This window comes from Lutra lutra, chromosome 1, assembly GCF_902655055.1.
Source record: "Lutra lutra chromosome 1, mLutLut1.2, whole genome shotgun sequence".
Classification (NCBI taxonomy): Eukaryota; Metazoa; Chordata; class Mammalia; order Carnivora; family Mustelidae; genus Lutra; species Lutra lutra.
In genome coordinates, this window is record NC_062278.1 from 206,305,012 (window position 1) to 206,328,773 (window position 23,762).

At 42.4% G+C, this 23,762-nt stretch overlaps 1 protein-coding gene across 1 annotated transcript in view; it reads left to right on the forward strand.

Moving 5' to 3' along the window:
* The first annotated feature begins 5,309 nt into the window (after positions 1–5,309).
* SCAP (SREBF chaperone) overlaps positions 5,310–23,762 on the forward strand; it is a 67,798-nt gene continuing 49,345 nt past the window's right edge. Inside the window, exon 1 of the mRNA XM_047695243.1 lies at positions 5,310–5,487. The gene's annotated coding sequence lies outside the window, so the exon portion shown is untranslated. The remainder of the gene's footprint in view (positions 5,488–23,762) is intronic.

Here is a 23,762-nt window from a genome sequence, read left to right on the forward strand (position 1 = left end):
AGGGTCCTGGGATCGAGTCCCGCATCGGGTTCTCTGCTTGGCAGAGATCCTGCTTCCCCCTCTCTCTCTGCCTGCCTCTCCATCTACTTGTGATCTCTGTCAAATAAATAAATAAAATCTTTAAAAAAAAAAAAAAACAGTGGTCTGTAAGTTTTCCTCCACCAACATTGGATTTAACTTATCTTTTACAAGTTCAACAGTTGTGTAGAGTTGTGTGAAAACGGACCTTCTTTAACTAGGCTGATTTTCTCTCTCTATTTTCCCATGTGTGGAGAATGTATTCCTCACCTTTAATCACTTATCAGTTAGAATCTGGGGTCAACTTTGTTTTATCCATTCTTTGTAATATTTTGGAAAGGATTTTATCATTTGTTCATGTATGTATTTTTCTACTTTTAAAAACATTTTATCTTCAGAAAGATTTGTTTTCTACTCCAATATGCATTAGTTCAAGAAATATTTGTGGACTACCAGTTTTATTTAAGGGACCATTAAGATAAAGACAATCCTAAAGGCACCTGCTGTGCTCTGATGGGAGCTAGGAAACAGGCATCTAAGTAATGTGACCCAGAGGAGATGTTGAGGGCCATCAAAACAACTCAAGTAATGGACGGTGACAGGCTGATCGTCACAGGAAAGAGCGATTATTTCCCCGTCACTTTTTTGCTTTTGTTGAGGGAGCAGAGAATTGGGGAAGAAGTTATGGAGGCAATACTTTTTGAACAAGACCTTGGAATTACTCCCGTTTTGTCTCTGATGGTACCTTAGTTCTTCAGGATTCGGGAGAGGTATTTTCCTTCCCGAGTGGGATGAAGGTGCTGTGCTTCGTTGTTGTTGTTGTTGTTGTTGTTTCTAGCTTAAAATAATTTTAAAAATATCCTTCAAGTTAACTGATTTGGAATTTGCTACAGTATTGGGGCGCCTGGGTGGCTCAGTGGGTTAAAGCCTCTGCATTCAGCTCTGGTCGTGATCCCAGGGTTCTGAGATCAAGCCTGGCATTGGGCTCTCTGATCAACAGGGAGCCTGCTTCCCCCCTCTCTCTCTGCCTGTATCTCTGCTAACTTGTGATCTCTGTCCGTCAAATAAATAAACAAAATCTTAAAAAAAAAAAAAAGAATGTGCTACAGCATTATAATTTGTCTCCGTGCTAACTAAATAGCCCAACAGTATTTACTGAAAAGTAGTAATCCTTTCTTGTTATGTAGTTTGGGTTTATTTATATGTAAAGTTCTTAAAATTGAGCTTTTCTGAAATTTGTTTTTACTAGGTATTGAAAGGTTAGCATATGTCTGCTCTCAAGAGCCTTTATTAAAAGGGTACCAGCCCCACTTATTTATCCAGATGAATTTCACCAGCATGGCACTAAACTCTGTAAAGTATCCTTCAAGGATATTTTGTTCTCATTTTTAAAATTGTAGTTGTATCATTTTATTTAAAAAATTAGTGAAGAAATTAATACTCTTAAGTGCTTTTTATTATTGGAGAAAGAAATGATCTGTTATTAGAGTTTTTTAGATTTTTTGTTTTAAGTAGGCGCCACACCCAGCATGGAACCCAACACGGGGCCTGAACCCATGATTCTGAGATCAAGACCTGAGAAGGGCTGGATGCCTAACCAACTGAGCCACCCAAGTGCCCCCAATTTTGTGGATTTTTCTATGGTGTCTTTGACATAGGGATGTAGTTGACTTTTTTTTTTTTAAGATTTATTTATTTGACAGAGAAATCACAAGGCGGCAGAGAGGCAGGCAGAGGGGGAGGGGAAGACAGGCTCCCTGCTGAGCAGAGAGCCAGATGTGGGGCTCAGTCCCCGGACCCTGAGATCATGACCTGAGCCAAAGGCAGAGGATTAACCCACTGAACCACCCAGGTGCCCCTGTAGTTGACTTTTATAAGGTATAACTTATTTTAGTTTTTCTAAACTAATCTCTAATTGAGATTCCTGAATTTTAGATATTTTTTCATGTTTTCCTTTTTTCAGATATAACATCTGCAAATAATGCCAACCTTGCTTACTTTTCCTTTAAATAGGGCAAATTTTTTATAGAAGTATAGTTAATTACATTATTAGTTTCAGGTGTACAACATAGTGATTCGACAGTTACATACATTATTGCAATGCTCACCACCATACAAGTAATGGTAATTCTCATTAGGCACCATACAAAGTTATTACATTGTTATTGGCTAATTTCTCATGCTGTATTTTGCATTCCTGCTATTTATTTACTTTATAACAGAAGTTTGTACCTCTTGATCACCTTTACTTATTTTGCCCATCCTCCTACCCTCCTCCCCTCTGGCAATTGCCAATTCTCTGACCTTATGAATCTGTTTCTGTTTTTATTTTTCATTTTAGTTTCCACATATAAGTGAAATCATACAGTATTTGTCTTTCTGTGTCCTGATTTATTTCACTTAGCATGGTCCCCTCTAGGCCCATCCATGTTGTCACCAATGGCAACGGCTCATTCTTTTTTATAGCTGAGTAATATCCTAGCGCACATGCGCGTGTGTGTGTATGTGTGGTGTGTGTGGTGTGTGTGTGTGTGTGTGACATCTTTATCCATCATCTATGGAGGGAAACTTGAGTTGCTTCCGTATCTTGTATTCACTATAGTAAATAGTGCTGTGATAAACATAGGGGTGCATTATCTTTTCAAGTTAGTGTTCTTGTTTTCTTTATGTTTCTTTTTGTTTTCTTTGAGTAAATACCCAAAAGTAGAGTTACTGAGTCATATAGTGTTTCTGTTTTTAATTTTTTGAGGAACGTCCGTATTGTTTTCCACAATGGCTACACCAGTTTACCTTCTCATCAATAGAGTTCCTTTTTCCCCCACATCCTTCCCAATGTTGTCACTTGTGTTTTTGATTCTAGCCATCTGACAGGTATGAAGTGATACCTCATTGTGGTTTGAATTTATATTTCTCTGGTGATAAGTGATGTTGAGCATCTATTCATGTGTCTGTTGGCCATCTGGATGTCTTCTTGAAAAATGTCTTTCCAAGGCCCTTTGCCATTTTTAATTGGACTTTTTTTGGTGTTGAGTTGTAGGAGTTTTTTTTTTTAATGTATTTTAGGTATTAACTCCTTATATTATCATATATAGATGTATATCATTTGCAGATTTCTTCTTCTACCCAGTCAGTGTGTTTTGTTAATGGTTTTCTTTAGTATGGAAAAGTCTTTTTAGTTTGACACAGCTCCAATAGTTTATTTCCCGTGAATAACTTCAGTCAGCATTTTGAAATCTGTTAAGAGTGGTGTGAAAGGACATGGGACACCTGGGTGGTTCAGTTGGTTAAGCATTGCCTTCGGCTCAGGTCATGATCTCGGGGTCCTGGGATCAAGCCCTGTGTTGGCCTCTCCACTAGCAGGGAGTCTGTTTCTCCCTCTCCCTCTGTGCTCTCCCTCCCTGCCTTCCTCCCTCTCTCTCTCTTTCTCTCTCAAATAAATCTTAAAAAAAAAAACAAAAGAGGGGCGCCTGGGTGGCTCAGTGGGTTAAGCCACTGCCTTCGGCTCAGGTCATGATCTCAGGGTCCTGGGATCGAGCCCCGCATCGGGCTCTCTGCTCAGCAGGGAGCCTGCTTCCTCCTCTCTCTCTGCCTGCCTCTCTGCCTGCTTGTGATCTCTCTCTGTCAAATAAATAAATAAAATCTTAAAAAAAAAAAAAAAAGAGTGGCATGAAGGTATTTGTTTTTTTTTTTAAGATTTTTAAAATTTTTTTATTTATTTGACAGAGAGACGCAGAGAGAGAGGGAACAGAACCAGGGGGAGTGGGAGAGAGAGAAGCAGGCTTCCCACCCAGCAGCGAGCCCTATGCAGGGCTTGATCCTAGGATCCTGGGATCATGACCTGAGCCGAAAGCAAATACCTAACGACTGAGCCACCCGGGCACCCTGGTATTTGTTGTTTTAATTTCTGTTTTTAAGGGAATAGGAAGCATAATAAGCACCCAGGTGCCCCAGAACACACTACTTTTTGTATCCAGACAAATTCTTAGTTTATTTTATCCCAAATTAGGACTTACCTTGGTCAAGGTAAAGTAATTTTTTGGAGGTAGTTTAAAAGTATTTGTTATTGCTCTTTACATATGATAACTTTTCTTCGTTGTGCCAGTTTTAGTACTTTATTTCTAAAATAATTATCCATTCTATTTTTTTTTACAAAATTATTTGTAAATCATATATACCATAATAGACTTGTGTCCAGAATATATAAAAAACATACCTCATTAAGAAGACAACCCAGTTAGGGGCGCCTGGGTGGCTCAGTGGGTTAAAGCCTCTGCCTTCAGCTCAGGTCATGATCCCAGGGTCCTGGGATTGAGCCCCCGCATCGGGCTCTCCGCTCAGCGGGGGGCCTGCTTCCTCCTCTCTCTGCCTGCTTCTCTGCCTACTTGTGATCTCTGTCTGTCAAATAAATAAATAAAATCTTAAAAACAAAAACAAAACACACAAAAAAAAAACAACGGTCCCCGCTTGGGGCCTCTGGCAGTCAGTGCGCAGCATCCCAGCTTGGCCAGCGCTGGGCGGGCCCGGACGGGCCTGACGGGCCGGGACGAAGCCCTCTCCATTCCCCTTACATGAGACCCAGTAAGGAGACCTCCCTCGGGGTTTTCGGGATGCTCAGATGAGCGCTCAGGTCAGCCCCCGGCACACAGTAAACGCTCAGTGGACGCAGCTATGCGATTCCAACAAAGTCACGGTCCGTGTGAAATGGTTAAATGCCCATCGGCGAATGGAAAAACCCAACACCCTAAATCTGCCACCCAGACATATCCACCCACTACACAGCAGCAGCACCCAGACCCTTCCTTCTCCGTGGTTGACTTTCCATAAAAATGATATCTTACTCTACAGTTCATTTTGAACCTCTTTCAGGAACAGGTTTCAACATCAGTAAGTATTCCTAAGGCTTGTCTTTTAAAAAGGCTGTAGGGAAACTCGTTTTATGGACTGAATTTATTCGACCCACCTGTATTTGTTGTGCATCTGTATTGTTGTTTTTAATTTTTTGCTGTTTTAAGCGGGGACCTAGGCATCTTGGGCACGTTCTTGGTAATTCTCGGAAGGTGCTGTCATAGCGGTCAAGTCCTGGTGCGGGTTCAGGGCCCTGCCCCATCTTCAAGCCCCGCCCCGCCCGGCCCAGTACCGCCACCTCTCCCTCCCTCCGGGTGGCGCGGCAGGCGTCCGCCAGGGGGCGAGCGGGAGCCGCGGGCGGGGCTCGACTACGCATGTGCGCGCCGCTGGAGCACGTGCGGGGGGCGGTGAGGGCGGGAGGGGAAAGGTAGGAGGTGAGAGGTGAAGGGGCGGAGAGCTGCGCGGGCGCCCGGCGACCGGGAGAGAGAGGGCGGGCACCACGCACCGGACCGCGGGCCGGGAGCGCGCACGCCGCGCCCCGCCCCCGGCGCTGCCCCCGCTGCCGCCGCCACCGCCGCAGCCACCGCCGCCGCCGCCGCCGCCCGGGAGCTGCTGCCGCCACAGGTACTGCCGCGCGTGTCCCCACGGCGCCTGTCCCGGGCCCGGGGTTCGGGCCTCCGGCCGCGAGGTCCCGGGAGGTTGGGGGGTGGGGGCCGCCGGGGACTCGGGCGCGCGGGCGTGGGCGCTGTCCAGCAGCCGTGCGGGCCGGGAGACCGCAGCCCAGAGAGGGGGCCGGGCCGCCGCGTCCCCACCCGCACCGGGTCCCCGCCCGCGCCCTCGTGTCCCCACCCAGCTTCTGGCCCCGGGTGACCACTGCCGGTTGAGGGGGTCGCGCCGCGGCGGCCCCTGGCCCGCCGTCCCGGGGAAGCCGCCGCTTCTAGAACCTGCTTCGGAGCTGTCGGGGTTTTCCAGAGTGCGGGGGAGAGCTTGCTGTCCACTCTGCCTCTTTTTGGGGCTGTCTGGTTTTGAGGCAACACGTAGCTGCTTTGCTGGGTTTTGCTTGGTTTCTAGTTTTGCCCAAGCCCAAACTTTGCTCACTCACGTTGCGGGTGTTTACTGTGTTGCCTTGTGTTTATTACCTCGGTATATCATACGGGATTATAATGTCACGGTGGCACGAGTACAGGGAGCCTGGGCTTTTTGAAGTGCAGAAAGTTGCACAGGTGGAAATGCTGTTGCCGGAGGGAGGGGAGGGTCCCCGCAGGGGCTCTGGCAGGAGTTCCCCGTCCTTGTGGCTACTTGCTGGCCCACCTTCTATGGTAACAGAGCTGCGGGGTTAAACTCTTTCTGGGGATTTTGTAACAATTCTTGTGAAGAAAACCTAGGAAAGGTTTCCTTAATGATGTTAGTCTTGTGTTTCTTTTATTGGATCAGATCTCTTCTGGAGTTTGGTTATAGGGAGTCTTATTGGTGTGCTGCTGTCTCAGGATATCCTGCTAGGGTCAAGAATGGGTAGTGTTGGGGCGCCTGGGTGGCTCAGTGGGTTAAGCCACTGCCTTCGGCTCAGGTCATGATCCCAGGTCCTGGGTTCAAGCCCCGCATCGGGCTTTCTGCTCGGCAGGGAGCCTGCTTCCTCCTCTCTCTCTGCCTGCCTCTCTGCCTACTTGTGATTTCTCTCTGTCAAATAAATAAATAAAATCTTTAAAAAAAAAAATGGATAGTGTTCCTGAGGGATGCTTAACCGATGAACTACTTCTTTTCCTTTTTTATTCCTTTTCTACGGAGCTATTTTTTTCTTTAAGATTTTATTTATTTATTTGACACAGAGAGAGAGATCACAAGTAGGCAGAGAGGCAGGCAGAGAGAGAGGGGAAAGCAGGGTCCCCGCTGAGCAGAGAGCCCAATGTGGGGCTCTATCCCAGGACTCCGAGATCATGACCTGAGCGGAAGGCAGAGGCTTAACCCACTGAGCCACCCAGGTGCCCCTATGGTGCTATTTAAAAAAATAATTTTTTGGAGTGTAGTTGTTACACTCCAATGTTACATTATTTCTGGATGACACAGTGATTCAACTGCCTGTACATTATGCTCACCACAAGAGTAGTTACCATCTGACCTGTATTTTTTTTTTTTTTTTTAAGATGGCTCCAGGTGAAGCCCTGGTGGTGGTGGGGGGTCTTGAACTCTTGACCCTGAGATCAAAACTCCAGCTGATAACAAGAGTCAGCCGCTCAACTGACTCAGCCACCTGGGCCCCGTAACCTGTACCTTTTTAAGTGTATGTTAATATAGTTTGGGTTTTAGGTTTTTACACATTTGCAGCATTCCCAGTAGGCACATCACGTAAAAAGCAAAATATGTGTGTGTGTGTGTGTATTCCTAGTCATTGTTTGAGTCTCAGATTGAAAGAATTCTTATTGGGGCGCCTGGGTGGCTCAGTGGGTTAAAGCCTCTGCCTTTGGCTCGGGTCGTGATCCCAGGGTCCTGGGTTTGAGCCCCGCATCGGGCTCTCTGCTTAGTGGGGAGCCTGCTTCCTCCTCTTTCTTTCTCTGCCTACTTGTGATCTCTGTCTGTCAAATAAATAAAATATTTTAAAAAAATCTCATTTATTGTGAACTAATCTGGTGTTTGAGAGCTCTCTCTTTTCTTTTGCTGTTGTGCAAAAACCACCTCTCCTGAGGTCTTCATGTGCTTTATAATCATTGGTTTGCCTCCCATCCCCATCACCCAGACCAGTTGACTGTTAGGTGGATGTAAAGTCTATTCCTAGTTTATGACTGAACGATGGAGGCAGAAAGATTCTGAATTGCCTGAGGTCATATATGAGCAAGTAAACTGTACAGTTGGGGTGCAAACCATGCTTGTGGGGTTCAGTACTTATGCACGTATTAACGTTTGGCGGCAGACTTAGGAATGCTTACTCTCTTAGTTATCTGGCCACACACATGAATGTGTGTGTCCCAAGGAATGACATGTAGGTTTATGTGCTGTTCAGTTACTCTCACCGCTGATAGCCATTTGCTGTGGCCAGGGTTAGTTACATTGGCTCCAATAGGTACTTTGTATATGGTTTATGTCATCACTTCCATTTGAACAGATGAGAAGACCGCTCCTTAGAGTGAAGCTGGGTTTCCAGGGTCAACCAACTTGTTTAAGTCATGGATCAGGTCTTCAAACCAGATCTGCCAGACTCCACTGCCTGAGCTACTTCCACTGTAACTTGCTTCCTTCCTGAGTTGGCTGATGAAACAAAGTCCACGTGACTCACCCCCCTCCCCCCCAAGTAGTAATTGAGTAAAAAATATTTATTGAACACCTGTGCTGTCTAGGTGCTAGGTGCTCTAATAATAGCTTATCTCACTTAATCGTTATAGTAACCAGGTGAGATACTGTTACACACTCCCCCCCCCAACCCCACCCCACCCCCGCCTTTAGTGATGAGTTTTTACAGATGTTATCTGATGGGTCCTGGGTCACTGTTTGAGTTAGAGGCAGCACCCAGGTGCAAACCCAGGTTTGCTTGACAACAGAGTCCATGCTTTTATGCTGTTGTTGCGGCAGAGTTCAGTGATGGGGTGAAAGGAAGGAGCTAGCTAGCATCACAGACTCAGGTCAGAGATGTGGAACTCAGCAGGAAGGATAGCAGTTTGGGGGCTGCATTTGACAGCTTCTACTTCAGTGGTCGGGGGCACTGCCCAAGCGTGCTTGTGGGGTTGCTGGGCCATACGTAAGCTTTACCGTGGAGTCCAGAGATGGGGCGTGTGCATGCAACAAGGGCACATGGAGGTCTCAGGGGAAAAAAAATCAAACTGATCTTTGTGTTTGTTTTAGCTTTACTTAATTTTTATTAGGTTATTTTATAAGGTACACTGGATATTACAGTAGTACATGAGTATATAAGAATATACATATATTGGGACGTATACTCAAGTTCTTTTTGGGGGGTTTAAATAAAAAAAATTTGGAAACCACTGACTTATTTAACATTTGTATCAAACATGTAAGGTGTTGAGCTAACCATTTGTTCCTGATTAGGAAGTTTAGTGAACTTCATTATAATTTCACATCATCAGGGAGAATAATATTTCGTATTTTTTAAAAATATTTTTAAAAATTTATTTCAGAGACAGATCACCTGCACGAGGAGGGGAGGGGCAAAGGGGGAAGCAGATTCCCCACTGGGCCAGATGTAGGGCTCAATCCCAGGACCCTGATATCATGACCTGAGTGGAAGGCAGATGCTTAACCGACTGAGCCACCCAGGTGCCCCAAGAATGGTATTTCATATTAATAACCAGTTATAAATTACTTTAAAAATTGCAGTCACAATTTTGTGAAAGAGGATCTGGTATTTTAATAGACTTTATGTCTCAAATGTAGTAGCAGTGTTAAGTTTGGAGCTATAGTGACTGATATAACCCTTTAGAAATTAAAATTTTGTTGAACCTCTATTTTAAACTTGTTAATGTCAGTCAGAAATAAGAGAGACTAAAATAATCAGTTAACATAAATGTGGCAGTTGTAATAGTCACATTTGTGCTGTTAACTTTAGAGTATTTGCAAATCTTAGATGATATTTAGATATATTAAAATTCCAAATGTTGATTCCTTACCACTTCTTACAAACCAGATTTGAGTTTCTTCAGGTCACTCTGCTGCAGTGATTGGTACATTGTATCAAAATAAGCAATTCCATGGGGGCGCCTGGGTGGCTCAGTGGTTAGGGCCTCTGCCTTTGGCTCGGGTCATGATCTCGGGGTCCTGGGATCGAGTCCCGCATCGGGCTCTCTGCTCGGCGGGGAGCCTGCCTCCTCCTCCTCCTCTCTCTCTCTGCCTACTTGTGATCTGTCTGTCAAATAAATTTAAAAAAAAAAAAAAAAAGCAATTCCAGAACTCTATCTAACTTAAAAAATCTTTAAATTATCTTCCAGTTTAGGGCGCCTGGGTGGCTCAGTGGGTTAAGCCGCTGCCTTCAGCTCAGGTCATGATCTCCGGGTCCTGGGATCGAGCCCTGCATCGGGCTCTCTGCTCAGCAGGGAGCCTGCTTCCCTCTCTCTCTCTCTCTGCCTGCCTCTCTGTCTACTTGTGATCTCTCTCTGTTGAATAAATAAATAAAATCTTAAAAATAAATTCTCTTCCAGTTTATTTCACAATTGAACGGATTAGTGTTTGTTCAGGAGTTCGGGTTAAAATAACAGAAAGGGATTTGAGCAAGAAAATACATTCCCCTCGCTAGACAGGTGAGGCATTATTCATATCAGTGGTTCTCAGACTTTTGTGTGAATTAGAATCACTGTTTTAATCCTACTTCGCTAGAGACCCTGACTCTGTAGGTCAGAGATAGGCCTTAGAATTTGAATTTCAAGCAAGTTCTCAGGCAGCTGCTGTCGGTCTTTGGAACCATACTTTGAGAGCCACGGCTCCATACAAGCACACCTAAAACCAGAGCACAATGCCAGTGCTGACGTGTTTCACACTGAATCCCATCAGCATCAGTCAGTTGTATATTATAGTTTTGCCAAGTACATAACTGGCTCTTGTTTTTAGACAGTTCCCCTTATTTTTAGATGATGTCATAATTAAGATTTCATTCTCAGTGATACTGCTGTTTATACTTTTTACTACGTACTATATTTCTAAATTTCTTGAGTTAGGGTTGTTTTTTGTTTTTTTTTGTTTGTTTGTTTATTTGTTTTTAAGATTTTATTTATTTATTTGACAGACAGAGACCACAAGTAGGCAGGGAGGCAGGCAGAGAGAGAGAGAGTAGGAAGCAGGCTCCCTGCTGAGCAGAGAGCCCTATGCGGGGCTTGATCCCAGGACCCTGAGATCATGACCTGAGCCGAAGGCAGAGGCTTTAACCCACTGAGCCACCCAGTGGCCCCCCCCTTTTTTTTTTTAATACAAGTTATCCGTGTTGAAGATCAATTAGTACGCAGGTGTGCACATGCACAAATTTTGTAATCCGGGTGGTGACCACTAGTAGGCTTCACTCTTGCTCATTCTCTTGTTCTCGGTCTTTATAATGGGATCATACTGTTTTGTTTCTGATTCATCCATCTGTATCCATGTTATATGTGAACATCTTTTTCTGTAAAACACTACCCTACAACATTTTTTGTTTTTGTTTTTTTTTTTTAAACTTAAAAATCTCATTTATTTCTGCATTTCCCAGTTAACTTGATCCTTTGAGCAGCTTGCTGTGTTTGGCTGTGGGCCCGGGGTTACACCTTTCAGAAGACCGCGGTATCGCTCGGAAGGTCTCCGGTCGTGGTCCTCTTCAACAGTCTTCGGTGTCCCCCTGCCCTCATGGTCTTCCCCGAGCTGGCCTGCCCGGCCCTTCTTCCCTGCCACCTCACGTGGATGCCACCTCATCTCCATGGGTGATTAGGTCCCTTCCGCCAGCCTGAGCCTGGTTGGGTTTGGATGCGCATTCTAATCTGTCATCCCTACAGCAGTGACTGTTGGAAACCCCAAGACCTGCCGTTAGCAAACAACAGAGAATGTTGCATCTCATATTCCTGTCAGGAAAGATAATCTTGAATTCTCCCAAGTGCCATCCGAAGCTCAACTGAGAGAAAGAACATTCATTAGACTGTGCTGGGAGGTGGGGTTTTTTTGTTGTTGTCCTGGGATCGTGATCTGAGCCAAAGGCAGGCGCTTAACAACTGAGCCACCCAGGTACTCCTCTGTTCTGTTTTTTTATAGTAACCATCCAAGTGGGTTTGAGATAGTATCTCATTATAGTTTTGATTTGCATTTCCCTAATGGGTGGTGATGTTGAGCATCTTTTCATGTGCTTGTTAGTCATTGGTATATCTTTGGAGAACTGTTTATTCAAGTCCTTTGCCCAGTTTTACATCAGATTGTTTTTCGTTGTTGTTGTTGAGTTTTAGGAGTTCTCTATGTATGCTGGGTAGTAATCTCTCTCTCCTTTTTTTTTAAGATTTTATTTGTTTGGCAGACAGAGATCACAAGTAGGCACAGAGAGAGAGGGGGAAGCAGGCTCCCTGCTGAGCAGAGAGCCCAATGTGGGGCTCGATCCCAGGACCCCAGGATCATGACCTGAGCCAAAGGCAGAGGCTTTACCCCACTGAGCCACTCAAGCGTCCCTGGATAGTAATCTCTTTATCAGATACTTGATTTGTAAATATTTTCTGTATACTGCCTTTTTACTCTGTTGATAGTGTCTTTTGATGCACACAATTTAAAATTTTTTATGAAGTCCAATTTTTTTTTCTTTTGTTGCCTGTGTTCTTGGTGTCTTTTTTTTTTTAAGATTTTATTTATTTATTTGACAGAGAAACAGTGAAAGAGGGAACACAAGCAGGGGGAGCAGGAGAGGGAGAAGCAGGCTCCCCACTGAGCAGGGAGCCTGATGGGGGTCTCCATCCCAGGACCCTGGGATCATGACCTGAGCTGAAGGCAGATACTTAACGACTGAGCCACCCAGGCAGCCCTGTTCTTGGTGTCTTATCCAAGAAATCATTGCCAAATCCAATGTTATGGAAGCTTTTGCCTTTTTTTTTTTTTTTTTTTTTTTTTAAAGTAAGCTCTGCACCCAGTGCATGGCTCGAACTCATGACCCTGCAATCAAGACTTGCATGCTCTACCTACTGAGCCAGCCAGGCAACCTTTGCCCTGTGTTTTCTTAAAGTTTTTTTGTTTTGGTTTTTTTTTTGAAATTTATTTGACAGGCAGAGATCATAGGTAGGCAGAGAGGCAGGCAGAGAGAGAGGAGGGGAAGCAGGCTCCCTGCTGAGCAGAGAGCCAGATGTGGGGCTTGATCTCAGGACTCTGGGACCATGACCCAAGCCTAAGGCAGTGGCTTTACCACACTGAGCCACCCAGGTGCCCCAACACCGTGTTGTAGCATGTATCAGAATTTCATTCCTTTTTCAGGCCAAATAATATTCTGTTGTATGTGTATCCACATTTCATTTAGCTCTTCATCTGTCCGTCAACACTTGGATTATTTCTACCTTTTGCCTATTGTGAATAATGCTGTTATAAACATGAGTGTACAGATATCTGTTCAAATCCCTACTTTCAGTTCTTCAGCTATACCCCGGGGAGGAATTGCTGGATCATTTGGTAATTCTATGTTTCACTTTTTGAGCAACTGCCAAACTATTTCCTATAGCAGCTGTACCATTTTATATTCTGTCAGTAATGCACAAGTGTTCCCAGTTGCTCCACATCCTTACCAACACTCATTTCCATTTTCATTTGTTTTTAATTTTTTAATAAGAGCCATTCAAGTACGTGTGAAGTGGTATCTCATTAAGGCTTTAACTTGCATTTCCTTAATGATTAGTGATGTTGGGCATCTCTTATGTGCCTCTGGCCATCCGTATATCTTCTCTAGAGAAATGTCTGTTCAAGTCCTTTGCCCATTTTTGAATAGGGTTATTTGTTTTTCTGCTGCCAAGATATAAAGTTTTTTATTCTGGGTATTAATTCCTTATTAGATGTGATTTGCAAATACTTTTTCCCATTCTGTGGGTTGTCTTTTCACTCTGTTGAAAGTTTCCTTTGTTGCACAAAAATTATTAATTGTTTGAGGTCTGGTTTGTCTTTTTTTTTTTCTTTTTTCTCTTTTGCCTGTGTTTTTGGTGTCATATGCAAGAAATCCTTTTTTTTTTTTTTTTTTTAAGATTTTATTTATTTATTTGACAGAGAGAGATCACAAGCAGGCAGAGAGGCAGGCAGAGAGAGAGGAGGAAGCAGGCTCCCTGCCGAGCAGAGAACCCGATGTGGGGCTCGATCCCAGGACCCTAGGATCATGACCTGAGCCGAAGGCAGCGGCTTAACCCACTGAGCCACCCAGGCACCCCGCAAGAAATCCTTTTTAAATCCAATATCATGATGCTTTTTCTCTACTTTCTTTTAAGAGTTTTATAGTTTTAGGGGCACCTGGGTGGCTCAGTTCGTTAAGCATCTGCTTTTGGCTCAGGTCATGATTCTGGCGTCATGGGATCGAGCCCTGCATGGGGCTCACTGCTCAGCGGGAAGTTTGCTTCTCCCTCTCCTCTCCTTGCTCTGCATTCTCTCTTATTTTCTCTCTCTCTCAAATACATGAAATAAAATAAAAAAGAGTTTTGTAGTTTTAGCTCTTTGTTTAGGCCTTTGATGCATTTCGAATTTATGTATGTAATCTAAGGGTTCAATTTAACTGTTTGTATAGTGGCTATTCAGTGTTCCCAGCACATTGTTGAGAAGATTGTGTCAAGGAGAAGGGCTCCAGGAGAAGCTCATCTTTGGTCTCTTCTTTGCAGTTCTTTTCCTCACAAACAGTGCTTTTGCAGATCTCTGTTGGGAATGGAACCATTTTCATGCGGCATTTGTATGAAAAGCTCTCGAAACCATAATAAAAAAGAGATTCATCACACCCCCACTTTGGGGTAAGCTATTAAGAATGATGTTGCTCTCCAGCAGGCCACACATTTGTCAGGAAACCAGGCAAGGGGCCTCCATCCTGTGTGGATGTGGATGTGGCTGCCCATGTGTAGCTGGGAGCAGGTGGCTGGTCAAATACATTAAAGATTTTCTTCCACAATGCCAGAGGTAGCTGGCATTGTGGAAGAAATCTTTAATGTATTTGATGATGTCCAGTCGTGAAGAGGGGCAGCATCATGTACTTGGTTACTTGTGATGACTGTCACAACCAGTTAATACAATTTTGTCTTCTCTTCAATCTGGGTGTTGCTGTGCCATCTCAATGATCTTTTTTTTAAGGTTTTATTTATTTATTTGACAGAAACAGCACATGTGTGAGAGCACGAGCAGGGGGAGCTGCAGGTAGAGGGAGAAGCAGGCTCCCCACGAGCAGGGACCCTGACTGGGTTGTGATGGGGGCAGGGGGTTGGGGGTGTGTGGGGAGGGCTCAATTCTAGAACTCTCAGGTTATGACCCGAGTGGAAGGCAGATGCCTTCGACTTGACTGAGCCACCCAGGCGCCCCCAATGGTTATTCTAAATGTGGCAGTAATCATTCTCTTGAATATATGTATTTTCACGCTTCACGTTCTCTGAAATCAGCTTTCATTCATGAACTGAAACTTCTTTCTCTTTTCAGTACTTTTAACTTACTCTGCTGAGCATTCTTCTGGCTTATTTGGCTAATTTTGATGCTTACAGAAGCAGAATTTCCTGTCCTAATCATTGGTCTACTTTACAAATCAACTTTCAGGAAAATCTTCTTTTCCCCAAGGATGAACTGTTTGCACCAGTGGACTAGTTTAACACAGTGAACAGACCTGCAGTGACTTTCCGCTCGGCACCAGGTGAGGTGCTGGGTGCTTTAGGGAACACAAAAGTGATTCAGCAGTGACCTTCTTCCTGAAGAAACCACAATCAATCAGAGGAGGCTGAAAGAGAATGAACGCAGGCATGATGGAAACACACAGTTACGGAAGCTCAGAGACGGAGCCGCTGCTTCCACAGGGAAGCCTTCATTATTAATTTCAGCTTTTCGCTGCAGTAATAGATTCACATGGCAGAAAATTTAAAAGGAACAACCGTTTACATGGGAAAGCTTCCTTCCATTTTGCCCCTGGCCACTGCATCCTCTCCCTAGAGGCAGCCCGTGTTATCGCTAGTATCTGTTCAGGGGTGTTCTTTGATGATACAGACAAAACGCACAGAGAGCTCTTTTTCTTTTACATGAAAGTAGCACACTATGTCCCTCGAGTTTTGTCCTCTTTGTGATAGTTGTTGTCAATACATAAGAGTTTTCTCATTGTCTTTCACAACCGGATAATAGTCCACAGTCAGGATGTGCTTTTCTTTAGCCAGAGCTCTCCTGACGGACATACAAGGTGTTATAAATTTTGCTAGTTTAGAAACACTGAGTTACCTTCTATATATAGCATCCTTTGATGCATGGCCAAGTACATCTGCCTGGTCACTTAACCAGGAGCAGCATTGCTGCATTAGTGAGGACATGTTTTGGGAAACTGTTAGCTCTTACCCGATCAGCCTCCGTTAGAGGCTTGGTGCCCGTGTGCTCCTTAGCTGTGTGTGGCTGTGCCTGTTTCCGCACACCTCACCAGCACCGGGGAGAGCGCACGGTTTGGTATTTTCCTGTTTGATAGGTGAAAAATTGTTTCTTTGTGTATATTTTTCTTCCAAAACTTAGTTTACCCTATAGAAAAGTTAAAAGAGTAATAATAGAGTGAACATTCATATCTGGTAGTTTTAATTTGTAGCTCTCCCATTGCCTCTAAGATTGAAGGACCATTTCCATTTCCTTTTGCCCATTTTTCCTTTGGGCTTTGGTGTTTTTAACATTGATTTTGTAAAAATCGTTATTATGAAGGAACTTAGCACTTTGTTGGTGATAAAAATTGTGGTTATATCGGAGCACTGGGTGGCTCAGTGGGTTAAGCCACTGCCTTCGGCTCAGGTCATGATCTCAGAGTCCTGGATCGAGCCCCGCATCGGGCTCTCTGCTCAGCAGGGAGCCTGCTTCCTCCTCTCTCTGCCTGCCTCTCTGCCTGTTTGTGATCTCTCTGTCAAATAATAAATAAAATCTTTAAAAAAATTGTGATTATATTTTTCCAGATTGTTATTTCTCTTTTATTTAGGATGGTTTTGTCATGAAAAAAAAATTAGTTCTTTATTGGGTCATATTCATTGGACTTTTAAGGCTTCTGGGTTCTTTGTCATACCTAGAAAGAGCTTCCCTATTAGAAGAGTATGAAAAATTACCCTGTGGTTTCCTAAAGTACTTTTTAAATTTCATTATTTACCTTTATATCTGTTATCCTTTTGGAATTTGAGAAGTGTGGCTCCAACTTAATTTTTTCCCAAATGGCCACCCATTTGTTGCAACACCTTGTAATGAGTAATCCATCTTTCCTCCACTTGCTCAAATGTCCTTTACTGTATGTGATATACGTTGTCACTGTTGTATGAATTTGGGTCTATTTGTGGACTTTCTGTTCTACACATTAATCTATGTGTTTATGTTTGGTACACATTGTTTTAATTACTCTGGCTCTAGAGCATGTTTGATATTTGGTAAAGTAATTATCATTCATTGCCTTTAATTTTCAGAACTTTCCTGGCTATGTTTGTTTTTCTGTATGAACCTTAAGATAAATCTGTTTTCAAAAAAAAATCCTTTTTGTTTTTCTTGGCACTGTGTTACATTTTTAGGTTAATGTAGGATGAGTGATATTTAGGTGATGAGTCTTCCCCACTAAGACTGTATGCCTTTCTCTTTGAGTCTTCTTTCATGTCCCTCTGAGTTTGAGAGATTTCTTGGCATTTCTTGTTAAGTTTATTCCCAGAGCTTTTTTGTTTTAGTGTTGTCAAAGCATTTTATCTTCTACCTTCTTGTTGATGATGTATGTGAAGGCATGGATTTCTGTATGTTAATTTTCACTACCTGCCAGTAGTGAAGGTAAAGGTTTTCAGCTGATTCTCTAAGTATATTAGAATGTACTCTGCAAATAACGATCATTTTACTCTTTTCTAGTTGCGTGCCTGTGTTTTCTTCCCATCGCCTAATTGTGATCACTGGCACCTCCACAGCAGTAATAAATGGTGGTGATGAAGTGCACAGGCTTGTTTGGTCTTTGAATCTGATGGGAATTACTCTAATGAGTTCCCAATGGGGTTGATTTTGGCTTTGGGGTTGAGAAGGATATAAATAGTGAAGTCTGTGTCTGTCTATCATCTATCTATATGTAAGTATAATATAAATGGCAGGGTTTTCTTTCTTTTCTTATTGCTCAATAGTATTGCATTGTAAATATACACTACATCATCTTTATCCATTTACCTGTTCACAAACAATTAGGTTGTTTCCATAACTTGGCTGTTGTGAATAATGCTGCGCTGATGGGGATGGAGATAGCTATTCATGATAATGATTTTGTTTGCTTTGGATATATACCAGAAGTAGGATTGTTAGATTATAGGTTTAGTTTGTTTTTTAATTTTTTGAGGAATATTCATATTGTTTTCTGTAATGATTGTACCAGTTTACTACCAGCAATGTACAAGCATCCCTTTTCTCCACATCTTTCCAACACATGTTTCTGTTGTCTTTTTACTTATTTATTTTTTTAAAAGTAGGCTTCACACCCAGCCTGGAGCCCAGTATGGGGCCCGAGCTCAGAACCTTATCAGTCAGATGCTTCATTGACTGAGCCCCCCAGGCGCCTCATCTGTTGTCTATTATTTAGTTATTTATTTGGGGGTGGGCAGAGAGAAATCTTAAGCAGAGCTCCACATCCAGCCTGAGCCTCATGCTGGCTGATCTCACAACCCTGAGATCATGACCTGAGCTGAAATCAAGGGTTGAGGATGCTTAACCGACTGAACCATCCAGGAGTCTTTTTAACAAAAGCCATCCTAACAGGTGTGAGGTAGTTTTGATCTGCACTTCCTGATGATTAGGGGTGTTGAAGTACCTTTCCATGTATCTGTTAACCATTTTATGTCTTATTTGTAGCTATTAACAAATTATTGTTGCTGTAGTTATTTTTAGTAATTTTGTCTTTTAACCATTATGTTGGAGTTAAGTGATTACACACTACCATATTAGAGTATTAGAGTGTTCTGAATGACTGTATACTTGCCTTTACCCAGTGTATGTTTTAGTGTTACTAATTGTTGTCCTTTCATGTCAGCTTGAAGAACTCCTTTCAGGATTTCTTGTAAAGCAGGTCTAGTGGTCATGAACTCTGGGCTTTTGTCTGTCTGAAAAAGTCTTTATCCGCTCCTTCATTTCTGAAGGACAGCACAGCTTGCGAAAGTATTCTTGCTTGGCAGTTTTTTCTTGCAACACTTTGTAGGATTTTTTGCTTTGTAAGTTTTTATTTGAATCACGTGGTGCTCATCACAACCAGTGTGCTTCTCAGTCTGCATCACCTGTTTCACCCCCCCCCCCCTTCCCCTCTGGTCACCATCAGTTTGTTCTCTATAGTTAGAGTCTGTCTCTCGCTCTCTTTTTTTAAACCTTTGCTCCTTTGTTTTGTTTCTTAAATTCCACATATGAGTGAAATTATATGGTATTTGTCTTTCTTTGACTTGTTTCACTCAGTGTTATACTCTCTAGCTTCATCTGTGTCACTGCAAATGGCAAGATTTTGCTCTTTTTTGTGACTGAACACTTTCCATTGCACCACATACCACAGCCTTCTTTCTGCATTCATTCATCTATCGACAGACACTTGGCTGCTTCCGTATCTTGGCTATAGCAAATAATGCTGCTATAAAATAGGGATTGCATGTGTCCGTTTGAATTAGCGTTTTGTATTTTTTGGGTAAATGCCTAGTGTGATTGCTAGATACTGGGTAGTTCTGTTTTTCATTTTTTGAGGAATCTCCAGTGGTCTGAGGAACCACTCTTTCCACAGTGACTATACCAGTTTGCATTCCCACCAAACAGTACCTGAGCGTTCCTCTTCTCACATCCTCATCAACACCTGTTTTTTCTTGTGTTTCTGGTTTTAGCCATTCTTACAGGTATGCGTTGATATCTTATTTTGGTTTTGATCTGCATTTCCCTGATGATGAGTGATGTTAAGCATCATTTCATGTCTGTTGGCCATCTGGATGCCTTCTTCAGAGAAGTGTCCGTTCATGCCTCTTGCCTATTTGTAAATTGGATTATTTGGTTTTTGGGTGTTGAGTTTTAAAAGTTCTTAATAGGGACGCCTGAATGGCTCAGTTGGTTAAGCAGCTGCCTTCGGCTCAGGTCATGATCCCAGCGTCCTGGGATCGAGTCCCGCATCGGGCTCCTTGCTCGGCAGGGAGCCTGCTTCTCCCTCTGCCTCTGCCTGCCATTCTGTCTGCCTGTGCTTACTCTCTCTCCCTCTCTCTCTCTGACAAATAAATCAATAAAATCTTAAAAAAAAAAATAAAAGTCTTAATATATTTTGAATACTAACCTTTTAAAGGCTATGTCATTTACAGATATCTTCTCCCAGTCCTTAGGTGACATTTAGTTTTGTTGATTGTTTCCTTCACTGTGCAGAAGCTTTTTATTTTGATGTTGTCCCAAAAGTGTATAGTTTTGCTTTTGTTTCTCTTACTCAGGGGACAGACCGGTCTAGAAAAAAGTTGCTAGAGCTGATGTCAGAGAACTTTTACTGCCTGTGCCCTTTTCTAGGATTTTTTATGGTTTTAGGTCTCACATTTAGGTCTTTAAACAGTTTTAATTTATTTTTTTGGTATGGTGTAAGAAAGTGGTCTGGTTTTCCCAACAGCATTGTTGAAGAGGGTGTCCTTTTCCCACTGAATAGTCTTTCCTGCTTTGTCAAAGGTTAATTGACTATAATTGTGGGTTTCTTTCTGGCTTCTGTATTCTGTTCCATTGATGTATGTGTCTATTTTTGTGCCAGTACATACTGTTTTTGATTATTACAGGTTTGTAATATGATTGAAGTCTGGAATTGTGATGTCTCCAGCTTTGCTTTTCAAGATTGCTTTGGCTATTTGGGGTCTTTTGTATTTCCACAGAAATTTTGGATTATTTGTTCTAGCCCTGTGAAAAATGCATTGGTATTTTTTTTCAAAGATTTTATTTATTTATTTGAGAGAGAGAGAGGAGAGAGCATGAGAGGGGAGAAGGTGAGAGGGAAGAAGCAGACTCACCATGGAGCTGGGAGCCAGATGTGGGACTTATCCTGGGACTCCGGGATCACGACCTGAGCAGAAGGCAGTGGCTTAACCAGCTGAGCCATGCAGGCACCCTACTATTGGTATTTTGATAGGGATTGCATTAAATGTATAGATGCTTTGGATAATTTAGGACATTTTAACAATATTATTCTTCCAATCCATGAACATGGAATGTTTTTTTCATTTCTTTGTGTCATCTTTGATTCTTTCTTACAGGTCTTTGCCTTTTTGATATATTTAATACTAGGTGTCTGATTTGGGTGCAGTTGTAAATGGGATTTTTTTCTAATTTTTTCTTTTTGCTGATTTATTATCGATGTACAGAAATGCAACAGATTATGGTGCGTGGGGACTCAGTCAGTTAAGCATCTGGCTCAGGTCATGATCTCAGAGTCATGGGATCGAGCCCAACATGAGGCTCCCTGCTCAGTGGGGAGTCTGCTTCTTCCTCTCTCTCTGCTCCTCCTTGATGCTCATGCATGCACTCTTTCTCTCAAATAAATAATCTTTTAAAAAATGTAACAGATTTCTGTACATTGAATTTGGTGTCCTGCAACTTTACTGAATTCATTTATCAGTTCTAGCAGTTTTTGGGTGTAGGTTTTTGGGTTTTCTGTATGTAAGTATCATGTCATCTGCAAGTAGTGGAAGTTTGACTTTGCTGATTTGGATTATTTCTTTTTGTTGTCTGCTTGCTGTAACTAGGACTTTCAGTACTATGTTGAATAAAAGTGGTGACAGTGGATGTCCTTGTGTTTTTCCGGACCTTAGGGGAAAGGCTCTCAGTTATTCCCCACTGAAGGTGACATTAGCTGTGGGTTTTTCACATATGGCCTTTATTATGTTGAGGTATGTTCCCTCTAAACGTACTTTCTTGAGGTTTTTTTTTTTTTTTGAGAGTTTTTATCTTGAGTGGATGTTGTACTTTGTCAGATTCTTTTTCTGGATCTACTGAAATGATCATATGGATTTTATCCTTTCTCTTATTGATGTGACGTATTACATTGATTGATTTGAGAATATCAAGTCAACCTTGCAACCCAGGAATAAATCCCACTTAATCGTGGTGAATGATTTTTTTTTTTAAAGATTTTATTTATTTATTTGACAGAGAGAGATCACAAGTAGGCAGAGAAGCAGGCGGGGGGCGGCGGGGCGGGGGAGCAGGCTCCCCGCTGAGCAGAGAGCTCAATGTGGGGCTCAATCCCAGGACCCTGAGATCATGACCTGAGCTGAAGGCAGAGGCTTAACCCACTGAGCCACTCAGGCACCCCTGATTTTTTTTTTTTTTTAAGATTTTTATTTATTTATTTATTTGACAGAGATCACAAGTAGACAGAGAGGCAGGCAGAGAGAGAGAGAGAGGGAAGCAGGCTTCTTGCTGAGCAGAGAGCCCGATGTGGGACTCGATCCCAGGACCCTGAGATCATGACCTGAGCCGAAGGCAGCGGCCTAACCCACTGAGCCACCCAGGCGCCCCCACCCCTGATTTTTTTAAAATGTATTGTTGAATTCGGTTTGCTAGTATATTGTTGAGAATTTTTGTATCTGTGTTCCTCAGGGATATCAGCTTGTAGTTCTTTTTTGTGGTGTCTTTATCTGGTTTTGGTAACAGTGTAATGCTGGCCTCATAGAATAAGTTTGGAAGTTTTACTTCCTCTTTTTTTTATAATAGTTTGAGAAGAATGGGTATTAACTCTTCTTGGTAGAATTCTCCTGTGAACCCATCTGGTCCCAGACTTTACTTTCTTTGGAGGTTTTTTTTTTTATTACTAATTCAGTTTCTTTGCAGGTAATTGGTCTGTTCAGATTTTCTGTTTCTTCCTGTTTCAGTTTTGGTGGGTTATATGTTTCTAATAATTTATTCATTTTTTCTAGGTTGCCCAATTTGTTGGCATGTAATTTTCCACAATCTCTTTTATGTGGTGTTTGTTTTTATTTCTTCTCTCTCATTTGTGATTTATTTATTTGGGTCCTTTCTCTTTTTGTCTTGATAAGTCTGGCTAGAGAGTTATCAATTTTATTGTTTTTTTTCCCCCCCCCAAAGAACCAGCTCCTGGTTTCGTTGAGTTGTTTTTTTTTTTTTCCTTTTAGTTTCTATATCATTTATTTCTGCTCTCATCTTTATTGTATCCTTTCTTCTTCTGGTTTTAGGTTTTGTTTGTTCTTTTTCTAGCTCTTTTAGGTGTAAGGTTAGGTTGTTTGAGATTTTTCTTGCTTTTTGAGCAAGTAGGCCTGTATTGCTATAAACTGCCCTCTTAGAACTGCTTTCACTGTATCCCAAAGGATTTGAACCATTGTGTTTTCATTTTCATTTGTTTCCATGTTATTTTTCATTTCTTCTTTTATTTCTCAGTTTACTCATTCATTGCTTAGTAGCATATTATTTAACCATCATGTGTTTGTGGTCTTTCCAGATGTTTTATTGTGATTGACTTCTAGTTTCATAGTGTTGTGATCAGGAAAGATGCATGGTATAATTTTGATCTTTTTGTTGAGGCTTTTTTTGTGGCTTAATACGTGATCTCTTCTGGAGAATGTTCATGTGCACTTTGAAAAGAATGTGTATTCTACTCTTTTAGGATGGAATGCTCTGAATATATCTGTTAAATCCATCTGGTCCGGTGTGTCATTCAAAGCTCTTGTTTCCTTGTTGATTTTCTTTCCTTTTTCTTTTTTTTTTTTTTTTTTTTTTAAAGATTATTTATTTATTAGAGAGAGAGCACATGCACAAGTGGGGGAGGAACAGGCAAAGGGAGAAGCAGATTCCCTGCTGAGCAGGGAGCCTGATGCAGGACTCTGTCATGACCTAGGATCATGACCTGACCCCAAGGCAGTTGCTTAACCAACTGAGCCACCCAGCATCTCTTCTTACTGATTTTCTGCTTAGATGCTCTATTAATGTAAGTGAGGTGTTAAAGTCCCCCAGTATTACTATATTATATTACTATTTTAAAATTTTAATTATTTGACAGAGAGGCAGCGAGAGACGGAATACAAGCTGGGTAGTGGGAGAGAGAGAAGCAGGCTTCCCCGAGGAGGCAGCCTGATGCAGGGTTTGATCCCAGGACCCTGGCTGGGATCATGACCTGAGCCAAAGGCAGAGGTTCAACGACTGAGCCACCCAGGCTCTGCCTATTACTGTATTATTATCAATTAGGTTTTTTTTTAATGTTTGTTGTTAACTGTTTTATGTATTTGGAAGTTCCCATGTTGGGTTTATAAATACTTATAATTGTTATATCTTCTTGTTGGATTGTT